This window comes from Lissotriton vulgaris, chromosome 11, assembly GCF_964263255.1.
Source record: "Lissotriton vulgaris chromosome 11, aLisVul1.2, whole genome shotgun sequence".
NCBI classification, from domain to species: domain Eukaryota; kingdom Metazoa; phylum Chordata; class Amphibia; order Caudata; family Salamandridae; genus Lissotriton; species Lissotriton vulgaris.
In genome coordinates this window covers 1,003,134,372-1,003,152,932 of record NC_141699.1, presented here as the reverse complement: position 1 = coordinate 1,003,152,932, position 18,561 = coordinate 1,003,134,372, and the positions used below count along the sequence as shown (strand labels likewise).

The 18,561-nt window shown below is 44.1% G+C and overlaps 1 protein-coding gene across 1 annotated transcript in view; it reads left to right on the top strand.

The window, feature by feature from the left end:
* The window catches only part of SKIL (SKI like proto-oncogene), a 191,236-nt gene that overhangs the window by 34,528 nt on the left and 138,147 nt on the right, over nt 1–18,561 (top strand). The gene's annotated exons all lie outside the window — the stretch shown is intronic.

Below are 18,561 nucleotides of genomic sequence, written 5' to 3'. Positions count from 1 at the left end.
GAAGTGATGTAAGGTAGGATTTCCCTTAGAAGTTTGAGTTGCTAAAAAGTCACACTGGTCACCTTGAAAAGCGGATGTTCTAAAGACGATCCAAGTCTAATCAGACATCTAGATTACGGACATTGAAGGGTATGAAAAAGGGTGCTCATTACCTCAGATTAACTGATGGAACTCAGTCTGTTGGTGCCATTTTTTTCTTCTTTCATTTTTATCTAAGAAGCTCTATTTTTGTATTTTTTAATCATTGGGCGTTTAATGGCGTTCTGTCATTGGGGCAAAGAACTGTAGATGATTGAGCAGAGGCGGAATTAGACTGCAGAGGCTAGGTCTTTAAAACCTATACTATCCACTGTCTCACTGCTTACATGTAAATGGCCCCATGTGATAAGTTGGCAAATTTGATCTTTTTTTGACTTTGCTATGAGAAGAGGACAGAATTGGAAGTCCTTATTACATATGCTATCCAGCATCAGCACATTTTCATAGCCTGATCATGGCATTGGCTGTCAATCTTATAACTGGAGTTGGTGCCTGGTAGTCCTGAATTGGAATCAAATGTGATGGGTTGGAGGTGTTGTGAGGCAGTGCAGTATATATTTTTTCATACATTCTTAGACACTGCGGTCTTCCCAAAGGAATCCGTGTGGTAGATTACTGCTACTAGGATGCGATGGACTGGTGTGCGTAAATGCAGTCTAGTCTATTTGGTTGGTATCCGTGGGCTGAAGGAGAACGTGGAGCGTTAGCATGCTCCAGCCACTTAGCAATAGTGTCAACATCATAGCACACCCACTTCAGGTATTATCCCCCTGCCCAAGCACCTATCTCCCTTACACATAAAAAAAAGTGACTGCAGTTTCCTCACTCACTATAAACATTAAGCCTCTAACCTCATGTGCCATCAATTGCCCAGCAAAATTTATCACCAAGTATCTTCTTCCATTCTTGTGAGAAATGAAATAACCTACAGTGTCACCCACAACAAAACATGTTTTGCAGCACGTCACATGGAAGCTTGATAGGAATATGCTGTGTAACTGTGATGAACATATGTTGTGACGCAGTTTGCTAGCTCCTGTGACACAATGATGGGTATTTTTGGCAGCATAACTGTTAACTTGATGGCCTGGCACTGGCACATTTGAATCTCCATATAGTTTAATGGGTGGTAAATAAGAGGATTGTGTGAGCAGTTGTTCACTGCAAGGCCACTTACCAGTAGTGTCGGGAAGGTTTTTGTTTATATTTTTGTTTAGTGTGGAGATTTCATTTATACAATATTGCTTTGGTCTCTGTTTGGACCATTAGAGTGGGCTACAGGTAGGGGATTACATGCGATTGTAACTGCTCAAGAACACTCGTTGTACTTCTGAACATGGACTCCAAAGGGTTTTATGGATGGGATGATCGGTTTGCATAACCCTTTTGTGATTCTGTCTAAACGAAACTTGCAGTGTTGTATTGTGGTGCGTTATATTGAAAACTCTGAAAGTATTTGAATCTGAATTGTGCATTTTTAATTTATGACTTTGCATTTATTGTACTGCATTTAATTTTAGATTACATTCACCATTTTTATTGGTCATTTTTTCTGTGCAAACATGTGCAAAAAGAGTTTCGTTGGGTTCTGCAGCCCCACTGCCCAGCTTTTTAGGTCGAGCCTAGGGCAGCGCGCATGCGCTTCTCTAGGAGATGACCTTTAGAAATCGGTCAGCTCTTTTCAAGCACTCGTGCTTGTGGCGGCATCCACCTTGCGGGAGCGAGCAGCGGCCCGCATGGGGTATCTGTTTTCAATTTGCGTGGCCGCGAGCGCTTGTTTCTTATTTTCCTCTTCACTGCTCTGTTCTACTTTCGGCCGTTTCTAGCTTCTCGTCATTATGGCGAGGGCGATAAAAGCTGTGACCATCCCAACTTGTTACCATATCACACAGACTGCCATTATTTCTTCGCTCATGCCTATGGCAGTCTCCACAGTCCCTGCAGTGCCCCTCGCTTTGCTTTTCCTGGCTGCCCTCCACTTGTTCAGATCCAGAAATGTGTTTTCATTTTTCCTTCTTATTTGCCCTGCCAGCACTGCAAAGGAGAAACAAATGAGGAAACAGGCGTGTGCCCTGGGAAGGGAACACTGGAGGGGGGCTCGGCCTGTCCCCAGCGAGGAATGACTACCTATTTTCTGAGCTGTCTGCTTCGTGGCTGGGAAAGTCAAGGGAGGCACGCAGGCATGTGCTGCCACCCGCTCAGTACTAGGTTCTGATCTGCTGTCTTGTGTCAGTGGAGTATCACATCCACCTCCCACTCTCCAAGGATGCCGGCTTCGTCTGGCGGTGCTACGCCTCCCCTCTCGCTCAGTCTCTCTTGCGCTATTTCCACAGCCCACACTCCCCAGTCCTCCGTTTTATTTTTAGGTCTCGCCTAGACGAAGCAAAAGCGAAGCTTTTGCGTCTAGGGCGAGACAACTTATGCAATCACTTTAGGGGGAATGTGGACAGCAGACTGTCACGAGCTTCTCCTGCCGGAGATTGTAGTTCGTGAGCGCGCACGTCGCCGTGCCTCATATTCCCATGCAAAGACAGGCTCCCGCACGCATGCGCACATTCACACACTGCATACACACACACGCACCCCCCCTTAAAGAAAGGTTCACGCAAGCATGCGCACATACACACACTGCATACACACACACGCACCCCCCTTAAACAGACACACGCGCAGACAGACGCACGCACGCACAGACACACTACAACAGACCTCACCTGTTCTGGCGGTGCTCGGCGGCGGTTCTGCCTCTCGGGCGGCGGTAGCACTTTGCGGGGCTCTCTCACCACATGAGAGCCCCGCCTTCCCCATGCGCCCGGCCGCTCTTCACCCGGTCCCCCATCTCGGGACCGGGACTCGATCAGGAGCCCTCGGGGCTTCTCGGACAGTGGCTTCCCTCTCGCGCCGCGATGGGGGCGGGACTTCCGGTTGGGCCGCGCTGCGATTGGCCGGCTGCCTAACCGCTTCCGGGTCGTCGCAGGCAGCGCGGCGGCCCGGCGGGAACTTGTTTCCTTTGCTTTTTATGACTTGTTTAGTTATTCCATTTGCTACTGGAGGCCTCTTTTATTTGGATGTCCGGGGCCATTTGTTCCCCAAGTCCGACAATGGCCTTTTGTCCATGTCGGGGGCAGCCTTCAATCAGACTTTGGCGCAGCAGGGTCCTGGAGCACTGCCTGTGCGTTCACCTCTGCCTGGGGTTGCAGAGCCTGTTGTGGCCGGGAGTTCGGGCCTCCCAAGCCCTGAGATTGGCTGTGCCGGGAGGCGGCTCCTGCTGGCAGCTGGACTAGAGCACAAGCAGCCGATAAGCGGCCGACCAGGGAGGCGGTGAGTGGCGGAAGCGGCAGCGGCGGCGCCAGGACACAACGGATACGGCACTGGGAGGTATTTACAACTCGAAGTGCTCGCTACTTTGCTTTGTTTGCGCAGTTTGTCTTAAAGGAGCGACGAAAAGGACGGATTTCCGGGAGTTGAAAGAAGCAAAGCTGATTTTACTTTCTGCGCGGTGGTTCGGGTTACTTACAGCGCTTGCTGCGTGCCTGAAGTGACGAGACATTCCTAGAGAGTGAGGAGGGAAACGTAGAGACGCCCACAGTGAAATGGCTGTAGAAATTTGCGCATAGAAACCAGACATCGACGCAGTTTGCAACCAAGTTGTTTACGTGTTCTGCACACAATCACTGATGCATGTTCCAAATAACCCGTGCACATACCGAGCACGCAGCTTGTTCACAAGCTGACTCTGCTGGCAACATGCACAAAAGCTCTGCAGACAACCTGCACCCAAACTGTATACACCTAAATATGCACTGCTCGCAGCTGACTGACAGGTTCTGCGCACCAAATTTTTTGGTTGTCCCATTCATTTTCTATTTGTCCCTTTACAGGCACGTTGAATATACCAATCAGAAATAAGCCAGATTCACCTTTATTAAAGAGGGAACACATGCACTTCTCTACTGTTTTGCAGGGGTAAAATACACAGAATTCTAAAGCCAGCAAAAATTTAGGGGCAGCAAAGAAACAATAAATCTTGGGCTGACAAAGCAGTAAATGCGGATTTCCTGCACGAATATAAAGAATTTCGAACATTCATTATAAGGAAATTGCAAGACAGGGTTTGGTGAACATGTAGAGTAATGGGACAGAAGGCCAAGTTACGTTATAAAGTCATGACTAGCAGTATCTTTCAACACAGGGTAGAGGGTAATTTATTACATATACATGGTCCGACTATTACTCCCCTCGACCCCACCGAAAAAAGTTTAAATGTTTGGTTGATTGCTTCTATTTAAAAGCGAAGGTGTTGTTGCAGGGCTGAAGAATAATGTGGGAATCTGTAGTGCAAAATTGAACACTTAACTGGGCAGCTAGTAATTTGTATCTTAACCAAAGTCTCTTTAAACAAGCATTTACAATGCAATGGTCTCAGCATTATTAAAGGTAGAGCTATTGGCATTGCTCAATACTTTTTTTTTTTTTTTTTTTTAAATCATAAATAAATGGCATTGTCATTTCCATTGCCAATAGCTTAATCGTTAAATAAATGGCATTGTCATTTACAATGCCAATATCTTAATCCCTCGCAAATGCATGACCTATTGCATTTACACCCACACAGAGCCGCACACACACATATACAGAGCCACCCACACAGAGTCATTCACATAGAGCCACCCACACACACAGAGCCACCCTCACAACGACGAAGCCACCCACACATAGAGCCACCTCCAGAAAAACCTAAAAACAGCTAGGTGTCAACCCATCAGGGAATCAATTTTCCTGTCCTGGCTATGCTTTTAACATTCTGTGAGCTGTAGTCTTGGTTTGTTTCAAGCGATCCAATTGGGAGCTGTAGTCTTGGGTTGTTTCAAGTGATCCAATTGGGCCAATAAGCCTGAAAACCATTATTTGTAAATGAAAAACACATACATGCCAACATTTGGAAGTGAGGAGGGAGGTTTTAAAAAATAAATCGGGGGGAATTAATGGTTCCATTGGTGTGCACTGAAATGTGGGTAATTTCAAGCAATAGAAAACTAGAATAAAGCGACCTTTGGCTTTAAAAATAGAGATTTCCCCGCATGAATTGGGTGTGTTGGCATGTATGACCTATAACTGGACCACTATGCTCTCGACAATATGGAGTCATCTGGCACCCTAAACAGGTGAAACTCAAAACTGTGGCATTTGATGCCTTGCTGTAAAAATCTACATTCCAAATCCGCTTTTTCGTGCGAAACGGCGAGCTGCGACGCAACATGTGAGGTAAAATAGCACATTATTCCTTCATCAGATTTCACTGTGTGGTTGCTCCGTTGCACTAACCAGACATTCTAGCCATGGCCCACGCTTTTCAATGCTCCTCGCAGACATTCTGCTCATCACATCTCGCTGGTCCTCCTCTGGTACATTGTATTGCTGCCCCCGCTATGCCGACAGGTGGCGTGCTTGCCCGGTTTCGTATCTCGCTTCACCTTGCTTCACCCCCCCTCTCCAAGACGCCCCCCCCCCCCCAAGCCGCTGTTAACTGGAAGAAGCACATCCATCCAAATGCCACATTCTTCATTGAATTGGGCACCCAACATCGTATTAGCACCCTTCCACCCTTGTGTCACTGGTGGTAACCTGCTGGTGATGAACTTAACCTTGCCCAATACGGATCTTAACTCCTGAAGACTGGTTTCGTAAGTTGATATTACCTGTCTGTATGCTGAATGTTTTCTTCCTCCCATAGGTAAACATTGCAAAGACTGAAAATTGCACAAGGTGTCTACTTTTGATTTTGAAAAGTATTTTTATTGCTGAACGTATTTACCCGATACAAAGTTCTGTGGTTCTACAAAATAAATACAACCAAGTATTTTTATAAATTGTTCTCGGATTTATTCATTGTGTGTGTGCGCCTCATTTATTGCCACTGTGTGTTCAACACACGCTTAGCACTGCCCTCTGATGAACCGAACTGCTCACCCACACTACCACAAAAAAGAGAACATTAGTATTATCTACTTTAGTCTCAGTAAAGCCTTTGAGGTATAGTGTGCAGAGTCCAGTAGATCCTTAGTTTGGCATAGTATATAGAAAGCCATCTTCCTACACTACTCTACATATATTATGAGTAGGGCTCCCGGTTTTATGGTATTTATTTTTTTGCCATTTCCGTCTGTATTTATCCATATTTATTTTTTGGGCATTTTTTCTGTATTTATCTACATTTATTTTTGTCACAAGCAAAAGACGACGCTACAGCTAGTATTTTTCCACATTTATTTAAATTGTGGATGCACACATGCACTCGGTTGTTATTGGTCAATACTATACATTCGTCTGAAAACGTTGCCATTTGCAGAATGTCCCAAATATGCTTAAAAGTGCTATCACAAGCCATTTGTCTCAGAGCCTTGCAGTTTCAAAATCCTAAATGCTAGCAGCAAACCACCTGCCGTGCTATCTGGCAGCAAACTATTCGAAAGAGTGAGCATTTATGACTGTTAATGCTAGCTGTTGCAAAACAGTACCCTCATTCTTAATGAAAACTCTGTGAACAGTGTTCATATAAATATTTTCGCTCAGTCCCTAATCCCCTATGCATTGTGGAAGAATGTCCTTCATCACGGAGTTTAGCTTTAATTGCATCTATGCCAACGTGAAATTAACAAGCTGAAAGGAAAATAAAAAACATGCACAAAACGATGTGTCACAATTTCCAGGAGATTCAGTATCTCTGCGAGAAAAGACATTTAGATACCTAAATTTGAAGGGGGGCTCTGAGCCCTCCCAAGTCTGATGGATTTGAGTACAATTTCAGGGCCTCAATGATAAAAGACAACTTAATCATGGCCACTCACAGTTCTCCCAGTTACCCCAGAATACTACGGAATGTCAGTTATTCTTTGGACAGGTGTTTGAGGGTATTTTATGCAAACGTCCTAGATTGTTCCAGAGTTCCAAGCTGCCCAAGCCCATTTATGAATATCTCCTTCAGTCCACTTTTATGATTTGCATTCTGGGAGTTGTAGTCTTGATTTTATGAAAGCATCAGCAAGACTCCAAATGCAAGTATTGCACACAGCTGGAGTGTAAAAACTATGTGCACTGTGCTGTTCTATAATGGTGTTTTGGGTGATAAATGCCTTATCTGCTCTGCGTTTTTTGTTGACGAAATGACCCACATGCAGTTAAATTGAAGATGAGCCAGTTCCAGACCTTTTTAGGCTTGCTTTACAAACCTGCTCCAACCTGAAGATTTATCACATCAAGTGTAAATCTTTCATCTAGTTCTGGGTTCTGTAGTTTGTATTCTTGTTCTTCTCTTTTTTACCAACATAATGCCAGGATTTCAAGCATCAGAATGCAAAGTAAATACATTTAGTGCTCGACAAGCTACACACACCTCGTGTGGGTCAATTTGACATGTCTGAAAATTCTTGTAGTTGTTTCCAACAGGCCACTTTTATAGAATGTACAGAAAAATAACTTAATGAATCACTAGTAAGAGAAGGCCTTTGACTCAAACTACCTGTTGAGTACCTTACCTGCAGCATTGGATTTGGTGGAAGATGTGTGCTTCGGTCTGCCATGTTGGAAAGGTTATGCTCAGTACTCTTGTCCTGAATTAGTTATGGTGACAAGCCAATGATGCCTTATGTCAGATGCCACCATAGGTATGATCGGTAAATCATGAAAAGTAAAGGCAAAGGCAGTGCTCTTGTTTTATTTATTGAAAATCACATCTTAAGCAGGCCTTACAGGGTGCATTGTTCTGCACCGTGTTCTTGCACCGCGGTGAAGCCTGTGGATAGGTGTCTCAACACGTAAAAGGCTTATTACTATGCAGCTTGGAAGACTCCGACCAGTGGTAGGAGTCTTCCGAGCTGCACCGTTATGGGCTCCTCGGTTTACTTTCCGACCCCCTGTGAGCTTCTAATCAAGGGCCTGGGCACTGCATTCTGTAGGGGCTGCTCTCACCCCTCGCCACCCACCTCGGAAGCGAGCCCCGCCTCGGGCCCGAGATCCACTGTAGTCCAGTCAGAGAGGAAAAGACGGGTGCTGGAGCAATCGGCAGAGTCAAGAGGTAGGGGGCCGAGGGGTGAACAACAAAGCCTCATTAAGATGTAAATGGTCTTTCAAAGACCTGTGAAGTACTCGGGTGCGCCGTGTGCACGCCGGGAAGCTGTCTCAGCTGTGCTGACACCTCTTAAACCTCTAAAGAGGGGGAGACACCAGATGGCCCGGGGTGTGATTTATTGAAGTCAATAACAAAGATACTAGTATTTTCCCGTTTTTATATATAAATACAGATAAAGGAAAACTTGTTTTCCGTCTGTATTTATATGTAAAAATCAGTTTAAACGGAAAACCGGGAGCCCTAATTATGAGCAACAGGCCTTGCAAACAGCTGCACTGTCACCTTAGACCTAAAAGTTGTATGGTAAATGTGGTGATAGATTTACGACAATGTCAGCCAAGTGTGTGAGAACCGGAAGTCACAATTTTAAAGCACAATAGGAGTTTTGAAAGAGTGGTTGCTACTATGTACTGTGTGAATGTTGTAACGAGAGGCAGAACGAGACTAAGAGAAATGCTTATTTATACATAGGTAGTTCAGGATGTAGTATATAAAATTGGAGCAGTGTTGCCAGTTTTAAATCCATCCCAGACATATCCCTTTTGAATCGCCCATCTTCATTTATTTAGAAAAAAGTATAAACTTAATGTTAACTTTAAAGATTAAAGCGAATTTCCCATTCATCACTGTGGCACACTGTAAGTTTATTAACTAACTGTAATACACTGCTGCAAAGAGACCCCCAGAATTTGTAATATCGCCAGTCATTCTGTGTATTTTAAGCAATATCACAATGCACTCTAGCGGGTGCAGTTTCACTATTAACATAGTTGGCATAGGCTAAAAAATGTCAGCACCCATTAAACAGTCGTGATCACAACAGTACTTCAGCAAATTATAAGGACAGTACAGGTACAATGGTTACGTACAGAGAGAAGAAATGGTCTGCTGCCACTGGCTCTATGATGGCAAAGGACAAGCAAACACAGTTAAAGGACCCTTTACCAAGAGGCAACACCTCAGCCGTCAAGCCTGGTTGGGGGGCTGCGCAAGGAGTGTCGCCGAGGCAACCTCTGCAGAAGGCAGCCGATCTTCCAGTGTGCAACACCACACAGAAGGCCTAAAGACCAACCGGTGAAGGTCTGGACCCACACCCTCTCCATTCCCATGACAGGTTCCCAGGGGCGCGCACAAAAGCTACGCAAATCGGCACTTTGGACAGCGACGCCACTGACAGAGCGCTGAGGCCAGTTCCAGTCCCTTCCCACCTCCCGGGTCACAGACACAAAAGACTAGACACTATGTACTTCACCTGGCAGTACTCGCTGGCCGCTTTTTCTGCAGTCTCCTCGCTCCGCCGCAACGCCTCTTCTAGCGCTCTCAGCCGCTCACCAAGCCCCAGCGGCGGAGAGCACAACTTGGCACGCGGGGGGCGAAGGCGGTTTAGAATGGCCGGAGACAGGCACAAGGCCCGCCCCGACAGAAAAGACTGCTGAGTCGCGTGTTATGCTCCAAAGGGTGGTTTTGACTTTCTCCGTTACCTTAGGATGTTGTGGGCATCCATGCTCCGATTCTGGTTACTGGAGCAAACCATGGCCCTCGGAGGGGTGAGGCAGGCATTCTAATGTCCGGAGCCTGGGGCCTCGGTGACCTAAAACCTCCGGGAGGACACAACGAGAGCGAGAACACTGACAGCAGGAGGGGGCGGGAACAAAGACACGGACAGCGGGAGGGGGGCGGGATACAACGGGAACGAGGACACGGACAGCGTGAGGGGGGCGGGAACAAAGACCCGAACAGCGGGAGGGGGCGGGAACGAGGACAGCGGGAGCGGGCGACCTCGTCTTAACGAGCAGCAAAATGGCGGTCGCAAAGCTCTGAAAATTTCGGATTCGGGGTGTGTTTTTTTGCGCTCTGAGTGACGGATGACGTCACAGGTCGAAAGAACGCAAAAAAACATGCCCCCGAATCCGAAAGAGACGGGGCTTGAAGGGAGTGATGCCCCTCTTCTCCAATGGCTGGCCTCCGTTTAGGAAGCCAGTCAATGGAGGAGAGAGGCGGGTTTAAGCCCCCATACTAGAAAGCATTAAATCTCCTCCCGGAGACTGCGCCTGCGCAGCCTTCGGTCCTCGACCTAAAAACGACTGCAGCTATGAATGGCAATGTGCAGAGACTGATCTTTTCGTGTAATGAACTCTAGCCTTGGAAAAAAAATATACTGCCTAAATATATTCTTTCTGCCAATACCTGTTCTTTTCAGAGAAAAGTAGTTTAGCAGAGCTGAAAAGTTAGCTAGATCATGACCAGTCTTTCACGCTGACTGCTGGGTCAGAAGCTGGCATTTTGACGTTACAAGTCTGAAGGGAACGTCGTTTTCAGTATAGTTAAATGGTAATGTAAATACATTTGAGACTAGTGTTTATACTGGCAGGTTTCTAGTTACTATATCATCGTTGTCTGTTACCGCTTCCTCGGTGTGTGAGGCCTGTGCATAGTGCCAATTTTATTATTTACCTACTGTTCTCTGATCAGGTGGAAAATTCATCTTTATGAACACGGTAGATTCCACTATTCTTTTGTTAGAGGGGAACTACTTTGCTTTCTTTCCTTAACCCCTTCGCCGTGGCACAAATTCCGCCGCGGCACGGGGGGCTAGGGGGTGAGCGCGGTGCTTCGGTGCTGATGACGGCTCCACGCCGTCAAGAGTCATGGGCGGCGTGTGCTCATGACAGCGTGGTTCCATCATTAATTCGCCCGCACGGACTCGGAATTAGTGCCGCGTGGGCGGAGCGGCATGACGGAACCACGCAGTCATGAGCACACAACTCCTCTGACTCATGACGGCATGGTTCCGTCATTAGCACTCAAGGGGTTAATATAAAAACAAGTTATTTAAAGTAATGTTCGCTGCAGTTTTCTGTCAACTTTATCCTCAATTGGCAATTAGTTAGAGCCTGCTAATGAAACTACAGGTTACTTTCAACATATTTTCTTGAACATCTGCAGGCTTCACACATTAGGCGATAATCAAACGAACAAGCAATGCATACGTTTGCAATTTTGTTCTATTTTGTTTATACGTGCATCCGTTTATTTGGTAACACTCAAGGTAGATCTTTAAGCAGAAAAAGTGCAATTCCACGCATTAATTATTTTTTTGCCGACAAGCCTCCTGTTCAATTTTGTGCCTGGGCCTTATTAATGTTTTATCCAAATCCGGGTTCGTTTCAGATGCTTACTTTGGTACCCCTTGTAAAAGTGGAGTTTCATAAGCGTTTTAACGATGGATTGGACACTTTAACTGAGACCACAAGAACAGCTCCGCAATCATTTAAATTGGCTAAAAAGAAAAAAGGGGCCCTGGAATTTTCACTTTAAAATGATCCGTAATCTACTCTGTACACCCTAAATTACCTGATAATATTTTCCCTGTTTGGGGCTTGCACGTTCAGGAGTCAGGTTCTACCTCCTCAGTCACTATTCGCGTTGTAGTTGATTCTCTTAACTTGACCAGTAATACTGAGGCTCAAGCCCCCTAGGTCTCTGTAACAGCATTCGCAAGAACGGGCTTTCATGTACCTCTCTTAGATGCTACCAATTACTGTTGCACTAGTTTTAAAACATGTTTTAAAACTACTAATTTGAGACTGAATCAGTGAACTGGACCTCGGGTACTCGTGTGCTGATTCCAAACCCTTTTGCCAGTTACTAGAACTATTTTTACTATTATCTGTTAGGCATGGCACCTGTTACCACCTACCCACTAGTTTTTTTTTTCTTCTAATGTCTGAAATGCCCCTCCCTGTCAGAAAAGGGCCAATAGAGAAGATGAAAATACTTTCCACCGCCCTTGTGCAAGGCATAGAGCATGACACAACCCCACTGTCTTGGACAAGGATGTGGGGAATTATACATCTTCTCTCCTCTTCTTGTAAAGGCTTAGAGAACACAAATCACTCCCCTTTCCCCTGCGTCATACGGGCAAAACAGGAGAAGGTTTCACAATTTCACCACTGCCTTCCATCCACTGGTGCTCATTAACCATTAAAACACTACTTCATTCCTATATTCACACACTCACCAATGCACAAAAATTAACAAAGGAACACTTTAATTGCAAAAGTCATACCTAGTGGCTTTGAAAATGATTGCCATACTGAAGTGTACTTTGACTCTCAAATCAAATTGCGTCAAGGATGCATAAGATGGATTTGATGAACGGTAGCAAGAACAAACACAATTGCTTTATTGATTAAAAATGAAAAGATGGTACATGCTCAAGGGTAGATGTAAAAGTTTTACAACTAGTGATGTGTAAAAAACGGATACCCGTGTTTGGGCCTGAGTGTCGATTAGGGCTTTTCAGGGGCAGCAGCTGGCACATCTGGCTTGGCCTTCGATGTTAAGAGGAAAGAGGAAGGATAAGAAAGTGTGAGTTTTTTTTAAGGGTGATTCAGAAAAGGGGGTGGTGATGAACAGAGTGTCTGAATTAAGCAGACCACTCTTACCCAGTCCAAAGATCAGGGCTTGATCCATCACCGTTATTTATCTCGCTGCACCATCCCAGCTCAGAACCTGGCTATATGCAAATCAGCCTGTCCCTGGCCCAGTGCATCATGGGAACAGGTCAGACTAAACTACCAAGCCAATTCTTCACCAGAAAGGAGACAAGCTACTGGGGACCGGTTTCTGGCATTTCAGCCGTCTTTGGCCCGGCTTGCTTGAATCCTGATGGTGCAGTGAGAAAGGGACTCCTGTCTGAGTATACCCTGCCACACCTATAGTGGCCAAAAACGATTCAGAAAAGGGGGTGGTGATGAACAGAGTGTCTGAATTAAGCAGACCACTCTTACCCAGTCCAAAGATCAGGGCTTGATCCATCACCGTTATTGGGCCAGGGTCAGACTAATTTGCATATAGCCAAGTTCTGAGCTGGGATGGTGCAGTGAGCTAAAAAACGGTGATGGATCAAGCCCTGATCTTTGGACTGGGTAAGAGTGGTCTGCTTAATTCAGACACTCTGTTCATCACCACCCCCTTTTCTGCATCATTTTTGTCCACCATAAGCGTGGAAGGGTGTACTCAGATGTGAGTCCCTAGCTCATTGCACCATCAGGATTCAAGCAAGCCGGGCCGAAGGCGGCTGAAATGCCAGAAACCGGTCCCCGGTAGCTTGTTTCCTTCCCAGTATAAGAATTGGCTTGGTAGTTTGGTCTGCCCTGTTCCCATGATGCACTGGGCCAGGGTCAGACTAATTTGCATATAGCCAAGTTCTGAGCTGGGATGGTGCAGTGAGCTAAAAAACAGTGATGGATCAAGCCCTGATCTTTGGACTGGGTTAGAGTGGTCTGCTTAATTCAGACACTCTGTTCATCACCACCCCCTTTTCTGAATCGTTTTTTTAAGGGGGCAGAAAGCATATTGATGAGCAAGACAATAATAGAGACACAATGATGGTGTCAGAGAGGGGAGAAAGAGGAATGGAGTTCTTAGAGGGGAAATGAGAGCGTGATGGGAAAGGAATGGAGGGAAGATTGTGAGAAAATGAAAGATATGTCATGGAGAGAGGGGCAATGTGACCGGCTCAAGAATGCAAAGGTGAGACCTACATTTTGGGAGCCAGCGAAACATGGAGGTGGGGCTGAGCGAAAGGGATGATATGATGTTCAGTCCGAGAAAAAGTCAAAAAGCATGAGTGACTTAGAGGGATAGAAGGAGAAGTTGAGAGAGTGAGTCGGGCTCCAAAAGAAAGCAGCCGAGATAGAAATGTGCAAAGTAGAAACAATGTAAAGCAGATACTGTGATAGAGAGTAAGAAAAATGAAGCAGAAAAGAAAGTGAAAGAAAGACTTGGGAGAGAGGAAAGGCCAAAGTGTTTCAAATAGATGAGATAGTCAGAGAAAGAGTTGAAGGAGCTAGAGTAATGGAAGTGTGAGTGGGCACAAGATAGTATATCGGAGGCAGAGTTGCAAGGGGTAGGGTGGAAGAATGATGTCAGGCAGACTTGGAGGAAGAGAGACATAGAGAAATGGTGAGCGAAAGGATACAGAGGCAGAGCGAGAATAGAATGAATAAATGGAGGCAGAGTGAAATAAGCATTGTCAAAGACAATTGTTATTTCCTTAATAATGCAGTCATCAACCTATTGGCTTTGCCAGTGCTTGTTTGTAAAGCATTATTTAAAAAGGTAAACGAATAACACACATTTAAAAATGTTGGCGACAAAGCAAACACATATCTTAAGGTACCTTAGATGTCTTTTCACTTGGGTAGCCATGAAAAGACATTAAAAAGAATAAGTAAGTGTTGGAATTTGAAGAAAAACTGCTTCTTAACCGCATCGCTGCTGCGGCGATTTTTGCTTTGTGCGGCTTTTTTCATTTTACCGCGTTACATGACAAGCTCAGCTCGTCATCAGCACACGCCACCCGTGGCTGATGACGAGCTGAGCTCGTCATCAGCAGCGAAGGGGTTAATGCCTACTTTACTTTCTATGGGGGGCTCACAATGAAAACAAGTGCCAGATTCACTTGTTCCTCTGCATTAGCTCAGGGAGCAGATTTATGGACCTCCAGGAGAAGATGTATCTATTTTCAGTCATGCTTAAGAACACCTTTTGCCTCAAACCTGAGTGAGTACAGAAGGGAGTCAGTTCCAAGAAAAACATATGTACCAAGGCCTGTTTTTCTAAGTGTATTCAAAAGATGGAACAAAATCAACCCTTAAAGTCTCGTCTTTAGTCATAACCTGGCATAAATATCACTGTTGCTGTGCTTTTACAGACAAGATAGGATGGTTGAGGAGGAATACTGAGAGCACCTGGTTTTTTGAGGGTGAAGCAGCACACCAGGGAAAGAGCTTGAAAACACATTCACTCTCCTGGCGTGATGAAGGAAGAAAAAAGTAGTTCTGTGAACATGAGCAGAGGAAACATAATTCATCCAGTTAAAAGAACGGTAAAGAGGCTATGCTCCGGAGGAGGTACAAACATAAAAAGAGAAAAGCAAGCAAATAAATACAAATCAACCAAATGAGTGACAATAAAGCCAACCAATGGGCGGACCCTAAACGCACTGTGGGTTTTTGTTAGGGTGTGTAATAGTTTCGCAGTCGTGCAGCTAAACGCTTTGTGCTATTGGAGACCTAAATAGGTGCGAGTGCGAAGCAGAGGGAGACTGCAATTAAATTAAAGAAAGGGCCGAAAGAGAAGTAGAGAGGAGACTAGTCCATAAACAAGGCACCCAGATCAAAAGGGGGAAAAAAGTCTACTCAAAATAAAAACTATCCCCAAAAAGATATTTAAAGTCTATCAAAAGGCGTTAGGTAAGGTCCTCAAATTCTGGTTAATGTTTGTGATGACGTGAAATGAGTTAGCTTTGTTTTTTAAGAACCTTGGAGACCTGTTTTAATTAAGCTTCAGAAGCCTGATTAGTTTGTCATTTTGGGCAAACAACAATGTGTTTCTGCGTCTAGATTTTCCTTAGTAGTCTTGCCTTGCTTATATGTTAACTCTCTAGGTCAGTAGATCAATCAGCATAAAACAGGGAAAGTTATTGGGACATTCCAGTTTGCTGTATTTCGGATTTGTGTTCTCAGATTGTGCCAATGATTTTGTAAGATTATTTTAATATTTATTTTCCTGCCACAGTCATATTTTTTTCTCTCATTAGGGTCTCTCCATCTTACTTTCAAAAGCATGGCAGTTGTATGACACAGACAATAAGTTGACAAGGGTACTGTATGCGCTTGTTTGACATCTTTCACTTGATGATATTATGTGTTGCTTAGCTGGCAATACATCCGTGCTGTTGGAAGTTGTCTGCCCCTTTTAGCTAGGCCAGGAATTACCAAACGTTTGTTGCGCTTAGGTTTAGTGGGGTGATCTGTGTCTGATAGCTGTGCGAGTGAAGGAGGTTTGTGAATGTTTGAGTCAAGTTGTGCGTATTTGGTGGTTTGGAAAAAAGAAAGAAGTGAAGAAAGACTTAAGCAATATTGAGAAGTGATATGAGGTTGTGTCAGATTACGTTAGACTGGTTGAGATGCTTGTAAAATCTACGGATTAAAAAAAAATTGGAAGGGAGGTTGTATATGAAAAATGCGTTGATATGGCTTCATGTTTTGAATATTCTTGTGGGTGGCACATCTCTGCCCCGCGATTACTTCTGTGGAGGTTCAGTTTTGCTGGCTGGCCTGCCGTGGAAGTGTTGGAATATTTTAATGAGTTTCCTTTAAGTGCTGTCTGTCTAACCTGTGGATTTTTGAAAAATGAATTAGAATATTGTTCTGTAAAATGCATTGTTCAGCAACATGTTAAACAAAAAAAAGCGGTCTGGTTTATAATTCATTGGCTGCATTAGTCTATGCCCTGTTTTTTGGTCACGAATAGACGAATAGCTGCGAGATGGGGAATGTAGCCTAAACAACAAACCCATTAAGGAGCCCTCACTAGTTACAGTGGGTTCTAGCCTGTATCCTACTCTGCTCCCCATTTTTCCTTCTTCCCTTTGTCACCTGCTGAGGTGTTATGAAGGCCACCATGCTCTCTAGATAAACAAAGAAACCCTTTGGTAATTCTTATTTTGTTTTGTCCTGGGTTTTGCAAAACTCTATTGTGCGGGAAGCTGACAGTTTTCGTCACTCCAACTAAAAAAGAATTGACTAAAGTCAATATTGTTTTTCGTCTCTAAAAAGCATGCATTACCATAGTAATCACTGGCACTGAAGGGAATTATGTTGTGTGGTTGTGCTCATAGTGAAGAGACAGGATGGCGAAACCCATATTGACACATTGCCCCTTGGTTAATGCTTGAGTGGATTGGAGAAAAATGTGAATGACGCAAGCACAGTCAAATTGATTTAGTGTGGCAGAAACCCCATGTAAGTAACTACATCACACACTTAATTTTTGTTACATCGAAAGGTTTTTACTAACATCGACCTAAAAAAGTCACTTGTTCCGCCATTAGCTGTCGTCAGTGTCTTGCCTTAAAGAAAGAAAGAAGAAAAGAAAGCAGGCAAAAAAATAAACCAGGGAAAAAATAAAACCAGGCAAAAAGAAAGTCTGAAAGAAAGAAAGCAGGCAAAAAAGAAAGAAAACAAGCAAAAAAGAAAGTAGGCCAGAAAGAAAGCAGGAACAAAAGCAAGATAGAATGAAATAAAGGCAGGATGAAAGAAAGAATGAATAAAGAAAAAAAGATTCAAAGAAGGAAATACATTTTAAAAAGTAGTACAAGTGCTGCAAATTAAAAATGATAAAGGCTGATTTTCTTCCTGGACAAAGTTTACTGCTGAAATTGAGTCCAGAATAATCGGACACAATCTGTTATGCTACGTAATTCAAATAAAACAAAGGATACTTCAAAAGGAATTTACAACATCATTGACCGGAGCTGGTGAAGATTGAAAAGTGGCATATGCTCAAATCTCGTAGAATGGCCCTACTTTCACCTCGGACTCTAACTACAATGGCAACACAGAATTAATTATTAAGTAAAAACAAAAAACATTGGAACTGAAGCGAACTATCTTGTGAAAGAAGGTGTTTATTGTGAAAGAACAAAATGCAGTCACTCAAAGTGAAGTTAACCAGTGGAGGAAGTAGGCTGACCCATTGCCCATGCTGTATGCTGTGGTGGGCGGAAGCAAAATGTGAATGACACAACAACAGACCAATGGATGAAGAGTGGTGGCTGAAAGCCCTGTTCAATAAGTATATTATACATATAATTCTAGTAAAAAGGTCTTTGCTAACGCAGACCTACAAATCTCTAGTAAAACCAGATTTAAATGTGAAACACAAAGCTTCCTGTTAATTTGGTCACAGCAAAGCTTGAGTGTAATAAATGCACTTGCATTTTGTTTTGAAGGTGTACTGCTAAATTTAACATATATATATATTAATAACCAAATATAGCTCCGTGTGTCCTTTACCAAGCAGTGTACGCAGAACTTGGTATGACTTTTTGCAGCTAGGCCTCATTTTCTGCTACATACATTGAATCCTACCTACAGTTCTCACATGTAACTTACTTGAAAAAGTGCTAGCAGCAAGCAACCCTTCATAGAGCATGAAATGGTAAGAGCAATTGCACCTTTTATGTCATCCACAGGTACTGTTAGGTCCACTGCACTAGTATTTCCTGCATCTCACTGAATTTCTGTACAGGTGCAACTGAGGTGTTAAGTATTTGCTAACGTACTATAATGTATCACTTGCTGCTGCCGTTTTATGCTTATGTTGAGTTGTATCTGTGTTACTACTGCCCACTTACAAAAATGCACGGCCGATAGGGCTTTGCTGAGATTTGCGGATGGATAACCACTTCTTTAAACCTGAAGGAAGGTAATTCAACGTGTCTGTTTTTATTCTAGAAATTAAAATAAAATGAGGACGGGTTTGTCAAAGTTTCCCCAACCTGTGCAGTCACAGTTGGCTTATAAAGGAAAGTAAAACGT